The 12,429-nt window shown below is 36.3% G+C and overlaps 1 protein-coding gene across 3 annotated transcripts in view; it reads left to right on the top strand.

Moving 5' to 3' along the window:
• The window catches only part of LOC138696106 (uncharacterized), an 88,705-nt gene that overhangs the window by 24,272 nt on the left and 52,004 nt on the right, over positions 1-12,429 (top strand). For all 3 annotated transcript variants that reach the window (XM_069820653.1, XM_069820650.1, XM_069820649.1), the window contains 2 exons: positions 9,226-9,323; positions 9,597-9,739. The gene's annotated coding sequence lies outside the window, so the exon portion shown is untranslated. The remainder of the gene's footprint in view (positions 1-9,225; positions 9,324-9,596; positions 9,740-12,429) is intronic.

Raw genomic sequence — 12,429 nt, 5'->3', positions numbered from 1 at the left:
CATGTATGTTAGAATTAATACACTTGTTTTCAGTGGAATACATACATTCGCATACTGCATTAGCAACATTGCAAAAGTAGCCTATCACTGAATTGCTTTTCGATATGCGTACAATTCTTTGTTTTCCTCTGTATTGCATAATTGAAATAGCAACTTCTACAGTCTATTGTTGTTTATTTCTTTTATGTTCAACATCGAATTTCATGGGACCGTGGATATCAAAGGAATATGTGGAATAAAAACATCTCCTTTCGTTTTGCCAGTTAATACTGTATGTTCGCTTATTAGGTTTTGCATGATTTTTTTTCACACCAACTCTTGTTCCATTGCATAATTTTGGTGGGTCAATTCTTCCAAATAATATTATTGATGGCATTAAATCCAGACGTTTGATATGGGCAGGACATGTAGCATGTGTGGGCGAATCCAGAAACGCATATAGAGTGTTAGTTGGGAGGCCGGAGGGAAAACGACCTTTGGGGAGGCCGAGACGTAGATGAGAGGATAATATTAAAATGGATTTGATGGAGGTGGGATATGATGATAGAGACTGGATTAACCTTGCATAGGATAGGGACCATTAGCGGGTTTATGTGAGGGCAGCAATGAACCTGCGGGTTCCTTAAAAGCTATTTGTAAGTATTATTGATGATCCAATATTAAGTATTAAGTTATGTGGTTATATTCCTTGTGGTTTCAAAGAATTCAGGAATTCAGTTGGATAAAAGAAAGTCTGCTCACTATCCACAATTGTATCGAGAAATTCATAACATGGTCTTGGACTGTGTAATAGCTACTTATTGCATGAATTTTCTAGGTTTTTCGTTTCATAATATACCTACCAACAATGTTATTTGATTTCATGTTATTTTTTCGACGGCCCCGTGAAAGTCGATGTTGAATATAACAGAAATAACCACATTTGACTCTAGAAGATGCAATTTTAATATTACGCATGCATGTTTGATAGTATTTATTTGCATTATTTTTTAAAATAATTTAACGTCCATTTGTCTAATGTTAATGTTGCCTATGTTTTTCGCCTGGTTGTGAAGGCTTAATGTGCAAACTTGGACGAAAATAGGTCAAAGCATGTGAATCTGTATACTTATGAGCAAATACATACCGTACATACATTAATTATAAACTTATTTATCGGTTAATGATCGTCACATTTATTCTGTACTAGTAGATTAAACTGAGAGTGGCAATGAACCTCCGGGTTCCTTAAAAGCCATTAAATAAGTAGGTAGATTAAATTGATGTCTGCATTTGGAATCTGATAGTTACTTGAAAATGACGTGACAAATATAGGTATATTTTTAAAGTAGACGTGATTAACTAATAAAAGTTCCTACTTAGGCCACAGTATGTTCTCTATACTGTGCTTAAGCTCGAAACATCAAGTACTGTACCGCAAGTTTGTCATGTGTCGTATCTTGCGTACAGTGTTTCGAATCAGCACATCTGACAGCAAACGAAGCAGCGATACAGTGCCAGCCGGCACATTGCCTCTCAGTAGATGTGTCGTGATTCGATACACTGTTTCGAAACATTTTACTGTGTCGTTCCGAATGTTTCGAAACAGCTGGATGTGTCGCTTTTCCCATGTCTACACACCACGCTACCCTCCACGTGACGTCAGCAGCAGACGACGATGTTTGAGAAGGAAAGCGCGGGAGCTGGGAAGAGACCCCCCTGGCTTAGCGTGGTCTGTGCTGGTGTTTGATGCTTTCTGGCAAATAGTATTTTTTACATTGTGATAGTTTTACGTGTAATTAATAATGAATTCGGTTAACGTCTGTGCTGGTGTTGTTTAATGCTTTCTGGTAAATAGTATTGTTTACATTGTGATAGTTTTACGTGTAATAAATTAATAATGAATTCGGTTCAAAAATTGAAGAAAACAAATTTCGGTAATTTAAGTATGGAAGAAAAGTTGGAAATTAAAAGTAGGGGAAGACCCCAACCTTTAATAAATTTGATTCAGACGAGCAAATGTAATGATAGAGATATTAATAGAAAATTCAATCCTGAATTTTATAGCAAATACGAGTGGCTCTGTGGTTGTGAAATTACGAACCGATTGTACTGTTTTCCTTGTTTGATGTTCGCGAGTGAGAAAGATGGCACATGGACAAATAATGGTTGTAGTGATGTCGGGCATTTGAAACAGAAAATTACAAAACACGAAATGTCTAAAGCGCACAAAAATGCACAGCTAGAATTGAGTGTTTTAGGTAAATATGACATAAGGCAACAATTGGACACTGCGTTTCGAAGAAATATTCAACAACAAAATGAAGAAATAACAAATAATAGATACATATTGTCAAAAATTATCGACTGTATAAAGTTTTGTGGTGCTTTCGAACTGGCTCTTAGAGGACATGATGAGTCGGAGGGGTCAGTTAATCCTGGCATTTTTCGGGGACTAGTAGATTTTACTTCAGAATTGGACTCTGCTTTAAAGGAACACTTGAAAAACGCTACAGTATTCAAGGGTACATCGAAAGAAATTCAAAATGACTTACTGCAGTGCATGTTTGAAGTCTGCCAGGATGAAATAAAGGCCGAAATCCAAAGTGCTGATTATGTTTCGGTAATTGCTGACGAAACGACAGATGTTTCATCAATGTTTCAAATGGTGATGGTGTTTCGATACGTACTATCAAATGGCAAACCTGTAGAAAGATTCTGGACCTTTCTAAATCCCTCGGGACAGAACGCACCAATTTTGTCCGCATGTGTGAAACGAACATTGGAGGTTATTGTTTCTGACAAGAATAAAGTAGTAGGACAAAGTTATGATGGAGCTAACGTCATGAGTGGTTCTCGGTCTGGAGTTCAAACTCTAGTGAAGCAGGATTATCCTTTTGCTTATTATGTGCACTGTTATGCACACAAACTCAACCTCATCATGTCCCATGCTACTAGCCAGAATAAGGATGTAAGGATATTTTTTGCTGACTTGGATGAAATTCCAGTTTTCTTTTCAAATTCGCCCCAAAGAGTCGAAGTTCTGAATGAAATTGTAGGGAGAAGACTTCCTAAAGCTTCGCAAATAAGATGGAATTTTCATTCTAGGACAGTTGAAGTAGTATACGAACACAAGGACTCCTTAATTGAGTGCCTTGAAAAAATCGAAGAAACAAGCAAACACAACCCTACAATAACACAGGCAAGAGGAATACTACTGAAAATGGAACAATCAGTATTTCAGTTTTGGCTACAGATTTTTTATTTAATAATGCCGCACGTTGATATGCTTTACAGCCAACTACAAAAAAGAAACATTGACCCAGTGTCAGTTCAGACAGCAGTCTCTTGTTTCGAAGATGCTATAACGACCATCAGGGAGAAGATTGACAGTGTTGCCAGCCAGCCTGAATTCCTAACAGGAGCAGAAAAGCGACGCAAAGAGGATGTTAAAATAACAAGAAATGTTGCTGCTAAGGAGGTGTGCGACGTCATTATTAATCAAGCCAAAGAACGTTTCTTCTTCACAGGCCATATTGCAGCATCAAATCTATACGCCTCTGAAAATGTTTCTAAATTCAACCATGCATTTCCAGAAAGATGTCTCTAGGAGTCCTGTGACGCATATCCTTTCATCGAGAAAACAAGGCTAAAAACTGAATTGGAAGTAATCTATATGCGGGAAGATTTCCGAAATGTGTCTGGTGCTGTAGATTTGTTGGCATTCTTAATTGAAAACAACGTGCAAAGAACATTCAGTGAAACTTTCAAGCTCCTTAAAGTTCTCATGACTGCCTATGACAACGTGTGAAGCGGAAAGATGTTTTTCAACATTAAATCGCGTTAAAACTTTTCTTCACAGCACAATGTCGGAGGAACGTTTAAGTGCATTGGCCATGTTGTCGATTGAGAAGGAGCTGGTGAGGAGCATGAAAAATTTCAATGAACGGGTGATCGACAAATTCGCTGAGAAGGACAGGAGGATGAACTTTATTTACCGACACCTTATGTAAAGGTATGCACTATAATCATTAGTTATTATAATTTTGAATAGAAGATAATATATATGTGCACACCCAATGTGAAAGCTCACGAGCCGCCACTGAATGTATCTATTAAATTTTGTGTCGATTTTGGTTTACTTCTTTCGCTGGTGAATAAGGATTGTGTTGAATGTTGAGGAGAAAACTGCTTTTGTGTGGTTTAAAGGAATTATTTACTGAATTTTCTGTAGATGTTGAGGTGTAATAAGTGTTCGAAGAGAATTTCATTTAGTGTAAACACATGGTTTATTTATGCAAAGTTGACTGTGTTGGTTTAGTTCTTTGTTCCCTGCATGGTTTAAGTTTAAATTGCCTTAAAGCCTGTGTCATTTATATTGGAAGTGAAGAGGCTGTCTTTGAAGACATCGATGAGAATTGAATTTTATTTGATAAGGTGATAAATTATTATGTTTTGTTTTTTAGTGATTTTGCGGACGAAAACTGCCAGAAAAGTACTACCAACTATGAAGTTCGAATGCCAAGAAACTCCAGAAAAATAAAAGGTGAAAAAAAAAAATATATATATATATATATATATATATATTTTGAGGGCTTGTTCTTTAAAAATATGAATATTTATTTGATTTTTCATCTTTGATTTTGCGATGTTTGGTGACATTTGGACTTCATAGTTGGCAGAACGGTTTTGGTAGTTTTCGTCAGCCATGTTGGACTTTGCCCGTCTTCTAGGAAATTACCAATTTTTTTAAATTTAGTTTAAACTTTTTGGCTCTTAGGTGGTGTGCAAGACGAAAATAAATCTCATGCTGATCATTCTAGTTCTTTAATACAGTAGAATCCCAAGTATCCGTCACTTTGTTATACATTATCCAATTATTTCTTGTATTTTTTCAGCAATGTAACCACAGAGCATCTCATTCAGCTCCTGGCTGGAAATTTGCACATAAGTCATGCATGCTTGTCTCGCTTAGGTTGCACTATTATTGTTCCATAACTCCCATGTATTTCTAGTCATATGCAGTGGGTGGACATCGAATTAGGAATTTTTTATTCTAATCTTATTTTACAAATTTTCAAAAACATTATTCCCACCTAGTGAATCTATTTATGTGGAAATTAATATAAAAACTCATTGTTGTCTCTCTAACATCTCTTAGCGCTTTCTGGTTGAGTTCACAGACAGTGTTAATTGTTAACAAGTGATGTTAAAACACGTCTCCAGTTTTCTGGCCAGTGACAGTCTTGATATATTGAATTTTATTTGAAGACAGATTAGTTAATAATCCAGGGCACTTGCAATCATATAAGTTTCCAGAACCTATCTAGACACTGGGAACTTTTCTCCTTTAAGGAATATTTCCAAAAAGCTGAGCCCAGGAACTGAACCAAATATATCCAGATATTGAAGCCATCCTGACCACAGATCACAGAGGCAGTAAGAAAATGAATATGAAACATTCCTTTTGACATGATTATGATGGTAATTTAGTTATTTGACACTAGAGAGGTTTGAGGAATAATATATGAAAATAATAAATATACATTTATTTTTTAAATTTCTAATTCGTTGTTCTTATGTTGTACTTAATTTCTATAGTGTGGAGGTTATGTTGCCTTGCAGGACAACAGATATTGAAGCATACAGTCAAATCTCTCTATTGCGATATTTAGGGGAACAAAGAAAAGTATTGTTATAAAGAGATGTATTGTTATAAGGAGGGTTTTAAAAATAAAAGTTAAATTGGTAAGAGGCTTTCTATTCAGCTTACTTGGTGTGTATATATGGTACAAACTGTTAAAATTATCAATGAAACCCTCTTAATATACTGCCCATTGTACTGTCCTACATTTTTTTTTAAAGATATCACTTGTGTCAGTTTGTTTCAGAGCTCTCTTCACGGAAATCGAGACACATAAAGACCTTATTAAATTGAAAGACACTAAATACTCTTCTGGAACATCACTAACACTAAATAGGAACTGTTGAAGTGATTCACACACTGCCCATTGTACTGTTTTTTCAAATACGTTATTTTACAACGCTTTATCAACATCTTAGGTTATTTAGCGTCTGAATGTGGTGAAGGTGATAATGCCAGTGAAATGAATCCGGGGTGCAGCACCAAAAGTTACCCAGCATTTGCTGATATGGGTTCAGGGAAAAAACCTCAACCAGATAACTTGCCCTGATCAGGAATCGAACCTGGACCACCTGGTTTTGCGGCCAGACGCGCTAACCATTACTCCACAGGTTTGGACATTGTGCTGTTCTGCATATTTTGAAAGATATCACTTATGTCAGTTTAATTCAGAGCTCTCTTCACGGAAATTGACACACATAAAGACATTATTAAATCTAAAGACACTAAATACTGTACTCCTCTGGAACATCAGTAACACTAGATAGGAACTGTTAAAATGATTCACACACTGCCCATTGTACTGTCCTACATTTTTTGAAAGAAATCACTTATATAATATATCACTTATATAATACCCATTTTATAATGTCATATAATTATTTTTATCTGGATTTAAGCTGTGATCATAAATTAATTCTTGTGAAATATTCATCAAATAATCATGCAGAAAATCTCATTAAAAAAAAAAAATAGACCTTATGTAAGTTTCTTTCAGAGCTCTCTTCACGGAAATTGAGACACATAAAGACCTCACTAAATAATGTACAAACATTTCATTTTCCCAGGCTTTATCATAGTAGAGAGAGAAAATACTACACTGAGGACTATTGAAGTGTATCGTTCAATAGAGGATATCATTATATCAGAATAACTTTTACATTGAAGGAATTGACAATAGAAGAAAAAGCACTGATTCAATATGAAAAACTTATCAGATTACCAAGAAACAATTGGCATTCATACAGTCCTCTCTGTAGATTGAAAACTCAAAAAAGTTTCATATCCATTGTTCAAGAATTAAAACAGAAAATCGATATCCCAAATTTAAAGGAAAACTTACAAATTAAACCAAACCCTTTAACTCTATTAAATATAGAATATAAACTAAATTTAACAGAAGAAATACTGAAATCAGAAGTAAACACTGAAATACTGAAACAATTGTCTTTAGAGACAATTAATATTAGGTACCCTCCACAAAACTGGCTTCATTTATACACCGACGGATCCTTGATCTCCAGAGAACAAGGTGCCAGTGCAGGTGTTACGTGCTGTCTCTTCTCACTTTATAGATCTCTTGGATATGGAACAACAAGTTTTGATGGTGAAATCATTGCAATAAGTGAATGTCTCAGGAATCTTCTATGCCACATCAATAAATTTAGGAATGCAGTCTCAGGAATCTTCTATGCCACATCAATAAATTTAGGAATGCAGTTATATTGTCAGACTCCAAAGCAGCTATTCTATCAATAGTCTCTAAACACACACCTTCATCTCAAACAGCAGAAATAACTAAAATGCTCTCTCAATTAATATCACTCAATAAAAGAATTGTATTCCAATGGATACCATCACATTGTGGAATCCTGGAAAACGAGAATGCGGATTCTTTAGCAAACAAGGGCAGCACTGCTACTTACAGACCTGTTACTAAATCTACGTATTACTCTGTGAAGAGATTTATTAACTCTACATACTTAGACTTCAACAAACAAAATTCGACAACTCAATCCCAAGGGAAAAAATGGAACTCTCTGCATCAAAATCCACAGTTAATTCCCGATTTACCACGAAAATCGTCTGTAGCTGCATTTAGATTGGCAACAGGCCATGATTGTTTGGCCAAACACCTGCATAGAATTGGATTATATCAGTCCCCTAATTGCCCATTGTGCAACTCAAACCAAGAAATGGATTCGGAACACCTCAAAATCTGTGCTTCAGTGGCTGGTCATGATAATATCTTTCAAAAATATTGGAGTGCAAGAGGTCAAATGACTTTATTGTCAAACGCCTGGCATTAGAAAACAACAACAACATTGAAGGAATACATTTTATGCTGAGAACTATATTTTTAATTGCAATAGAGGAGTTTATCATTATAATGATAATCATTATACGGAGACTTGACTGTAATACCCAATTAATACACTATGTTTCGATACATGATGAAAAAAAAAAAACTGGCATACGGTATGTGTTGTAACTGCAAATAGAACAATAAGGTCCACATAATTTGAAGAAGTGCAGTATTAGCTGAACAATTAGTATGTCGACTTTTCATGCTAGTAATCCAGGTTCTAATCTCAGAGAGTCCAAGTAGAGTTTGTTGTGGACGAGGATGGTGTTTTGTGGTAGTTTTTGTAGGGTACTCCAGTTTCTCCTACTGGATTTCCACCATTACTCCATTAATCATCATGCAGTGCTATGTAGTTCACTTTCTAAGGCGTATAGATACCAACATCTAAAGTGGCAAAAATAACTAGATTTGGTGCATTACTCATAGATGGCAATGTTTAGGTTAGGGTTTCCATAATGTAATTTAAAAAACTGGAACATTTTTTAAACTCGTCTTAATGTGTGTAATCAATGTAACATGATTAAAGTATGTAGAGCTATTTGAAAAATTGATGACGTCACGTCTTGTACCATAATGTAGTTACATGCATCAAATCTCCACACTCATGTTAGCCCCTCGTTCTAACATAACTCTCAAAAGCAAAAATTTCAATACCTATCGAAACAAAAAAGTTATAATAGGTGCACAAGATGAATAGGTCACCCTGTATAATCATGATTTGTAGTCAACCTGAAAGCCGCCACTGCTAATTTCCTCAATATGTTAGGAATTTTATTTGGAGTGTTATGTAGTAGTCTATTGTATGGAAACTTAGATAAACTTCATTTTCCTTCTTGCTTCGCAATATTGTTGAACTGGAGTTAAAATGGAATCATTGTGTAGATGTTCTGTTGTCATGGAATTTTCATTTTCATCTTCATCATCATTTTCTCCTCATGTATTAGTCCTTAAAGAACTGTTATGGTCTAAATAAGAGACTGGTATTCTCAAGCCATTATTTTCTGGTGACAGTGCTATGTACCATGGGCTTTCCTCTGGAGCTCATGGTAACTCTTGGGATCTGGGATTGAGGGAGTGCAGTGATGGAGAGATAAAGAGATTCTGCAGGCTGTAGGGTTCTGGGGCGCAGTGGTCTTTAGGGTGTGCACATCATTCCATTTTGGGTAGTACAATATATATATATATCTGAGGATACTATGACTGTAAAAAGAGTTTTGATGTAAATGTATTATTTCAGATGGACTAACTAATCTACAAGCCCAACCAGAGCAAAAGGGTTGGTTATGTGAACACTGTGGATATTTTATAATACCACGACACCTTCATGACCATCAGGTAAGTAAACATGACCATGTTATGGAGTAAATGTGCTAGTAAATGAAGAGTAAACAAATGTTTTTTTTTTTATTCAGATATTTGACTTTGTTACTTAAGCTTCCCCAACTATGATCGACATGCCAAAGCTGTAATCCCCATTCCATACAAGAAGACTATACCTGAATGGCCTATGTAAGAGGGCAGTCCCCATGCTGCTAATAGATAGAATGCGGGACTAATATATGAGGATACTATGAATGTAAGAGTTTTGATGTAAATGTATTATTTCAGATGATGGACTAAAGTTAAATGAAAAAGGTTTGGCACACAGACTACCCCATTATCAACCAGATCTGAAATCAGAGGAAAAAGCTAGATGGCTATGTGAATTTTGTGGACATATTTTTCCTCCTCGAATTCTTCATGATCATCAGGTAAGTAAACACGACCATATTATGGAGTAAATGTACTAGTAAATGAAGAGTAAACAAATGTTATTTTTTTGTTATTCAATAGCAGATATTTGACTTTGTTACTCAAGCTTCCCCAACTATGATCGACATGCCAAAGCTGTAATCCCCATTCCATACAAGAAGATTCTACCTGAATGGCCTATGTAAGAGGGCAGTCCCCATGCTGCTAATAGACAGAATGCGGGACTAATAGATAGAATATATATATGAGGATTCGCTACTATCGCCTGATTATCACTAGCCAACAGTGAAAATGTAACTGTGATGAAATAAATGTTTGTGATCTATATCAACCACGCTGATAACGAAAACGACAATAAAAAACTCGAATTAGCTGTCACTTCCAAGTTAAAGGGGGGGGGGGGGGGAATGCATTTAATTATAACACTGGCCAACAAAATATATATTTTTTTAATGTTTCCTACAGTTCATGAGTCAATTCATACTAATTTTAGGTTGAGAAAAACAAATATGATAATGAAAAATTTTTCTTAGCTCTCGTTTCCGTGATACACAATAGGTGGAAGTATTTCAGTCTAATGGATTAAGATAAAATGATACATTTTAATTACATATGCCAACAACATTCAAAGTGCATTTGAATTTTTTAAAATGGCAGTTACATTTTAAGAGTTCTAAATTGATGGAAGAATATCTGGCAGATGGTTGGGTCGTAAGAGAATCATGTGGTGGCTTCATGTTGTCGTCTTTTAGCTTGCCTCTTGTGAGTTCCGGAACATCCCTACACAAAGACCAGCAGTAATCTGCAAGCATTGTTTCATTCCAACTGCCCTGATATCTTTGTTCCATAACAAAAATATCCTGATGGAATCTTTCTCCGTGTTCATCACTGACAGCTCCACAACTAGGAGGGAAAAAGTCTAGGTTAGAATGGAAAAAATTGATTTTAAGGGACATGTTGCATTGGAGTTGATGGTATTTTTGCAGGAACGCTGTCACCAACTGAGTGTAGTTATCATTTCTTTTGTTGTCTAAAAATCTATGAATAACTCCCTTGAATGCTTCCCAAGCTTCCTTTTCTTTCCCCTCCAAAACTTGGTCAAATGAAGGATGCTTTGCAAAGTTCTCGAATTTGTGGCCCGACAAAAATACCTTCCTTAACTTTGGTATCAATTTCGGAAATTTCTCTCTTACGTACTTAAAGTCCTGTCCTTGGTTCATACCTTTGACAAAATTTTTCATCAAACCCAGCTTAATATGCAGGAGTGGAAGAAGAACATCTTTTGGGTCCACGAGAGGCTCGGCAATGACATTTTTCTTGCTAGGGTTAAGATTTCTTGCAGGCCAATCTGCTTGAATATAATGTGATTTCCTATCCCTGCTGTTCCACATACATAAAAAGCAGTAATATTTTGTGTACCCCAGTTGCATTCCTAAGAGTACAGCAATGACTTTTAGATCACCACAGATTTTCCACTTGTGTTCATGATATTTGACTGAATCGAAGAGGGCTGTCATATTTGCATAACTGCTTGTGAACTGCTTGACCAACAGGTATAGAAGGAAGACAGTTGCCATTGTGAAGTAATACAGCTTTCAAACTAAACTTGGAGGAGTCTATGAATAGCCTCCATTCATTGGATCATGGTTCAAATTCAAACATTTCATCAAGCCATTAATGTTGCAGCAAACAACAAGATTGTTTTTCTTCTCAAAAAAGGGAAGCAGATCCCTGTAACGTCTGTCCTGTGAGACCCTGACATCACGTTCAAGAAGATTCCATTGCTGTAGTCTAGACCCTAGAATTTCTGCCTTTTCCTTTGACAGGTCAAGGTCTCTAATGAAATCAGTCAATTCCGCATGACTCAGTCTGTGCGGTTTATCATCTTTTTCCTCAAAATCCATATATTAGGAAGGCGTACAGACTGTACTTTAGCTGTGAAATCGGGGACCAGGACAAGCCCTGGGCTCCTCATGTATGTTGCATATCTTTTGTCTCGAGTCTTCATTCGTGGTTGAATCGTAAATGATCTTCCATGGGCTTTGCTATACCCATGATCTGGCGTGAACCATCAAACCATGTGAATGATTGTTACTTTTGTATGACAACTCCATTAACACATGATATTTCCAAGAAGAAAAAGTCTTCCTTGACATATCCTAACATATCGTCGGTCATGCAACCGGTGCCTCACGGAGAAGGACTGCCTGTTCCTGTCCCATCTGATTGTGATAGTGATAGAGTTGAGGACGGCAGTGAAACTAGTGCTGCACCATCAACTTCAAAACCCAGTTGCTGATTTTGTGTGTAACGATGAGTGTACAGAGATTCACAAAATAACACAGTGTGAACTTAATGGCTAGTGCGAGATCTTGAATTGCCGAAAGGTAAAGCTGAACTGTTGATGTCAAGACTACAACAGTGGAATTGTCTTGATAAAACGGTAAATGTGACTGCGTTCCGTAACCACCATATACCATTCCTTCCATTTTTCGAACGTGAAAAGAACTCTGTATGTTGTAGTAATGTACAGGGACTAATGACAGCTATGGCCATAGACTAAAAATGATGAGTGGAGGTTGTTCATCGACTCCTTCAAAGTCTCAAGTGTGTGCTGCTGCATAATGGCAACGTGTTACCATCAGTTCCGATGGTATGCACCTTACATGAAAGAAACATATGATAACAT

The sequence above is a fragment of the Periplaneta americana genome, chromosome 3, assembly GCF_040183065.1.
Source record: "Periplaneta americana isolate PAMFEO1 chromosome 3, P.americana_PAMFEO1_priV1, whole genome shotgun sequence".
Taxonomy (NCBI): domain Eukaryota; kingdom Metazoa; phylum Arthropoda; class Insecta; order Blattodea; family Blattidae; genus Periplaneta; species Periplaneta americana.
The sequence above is the reverse complement of the archived record's forward strand: the minus strand, read 5'-3'. Positions and strand labels throughout refer to the sequence as shown.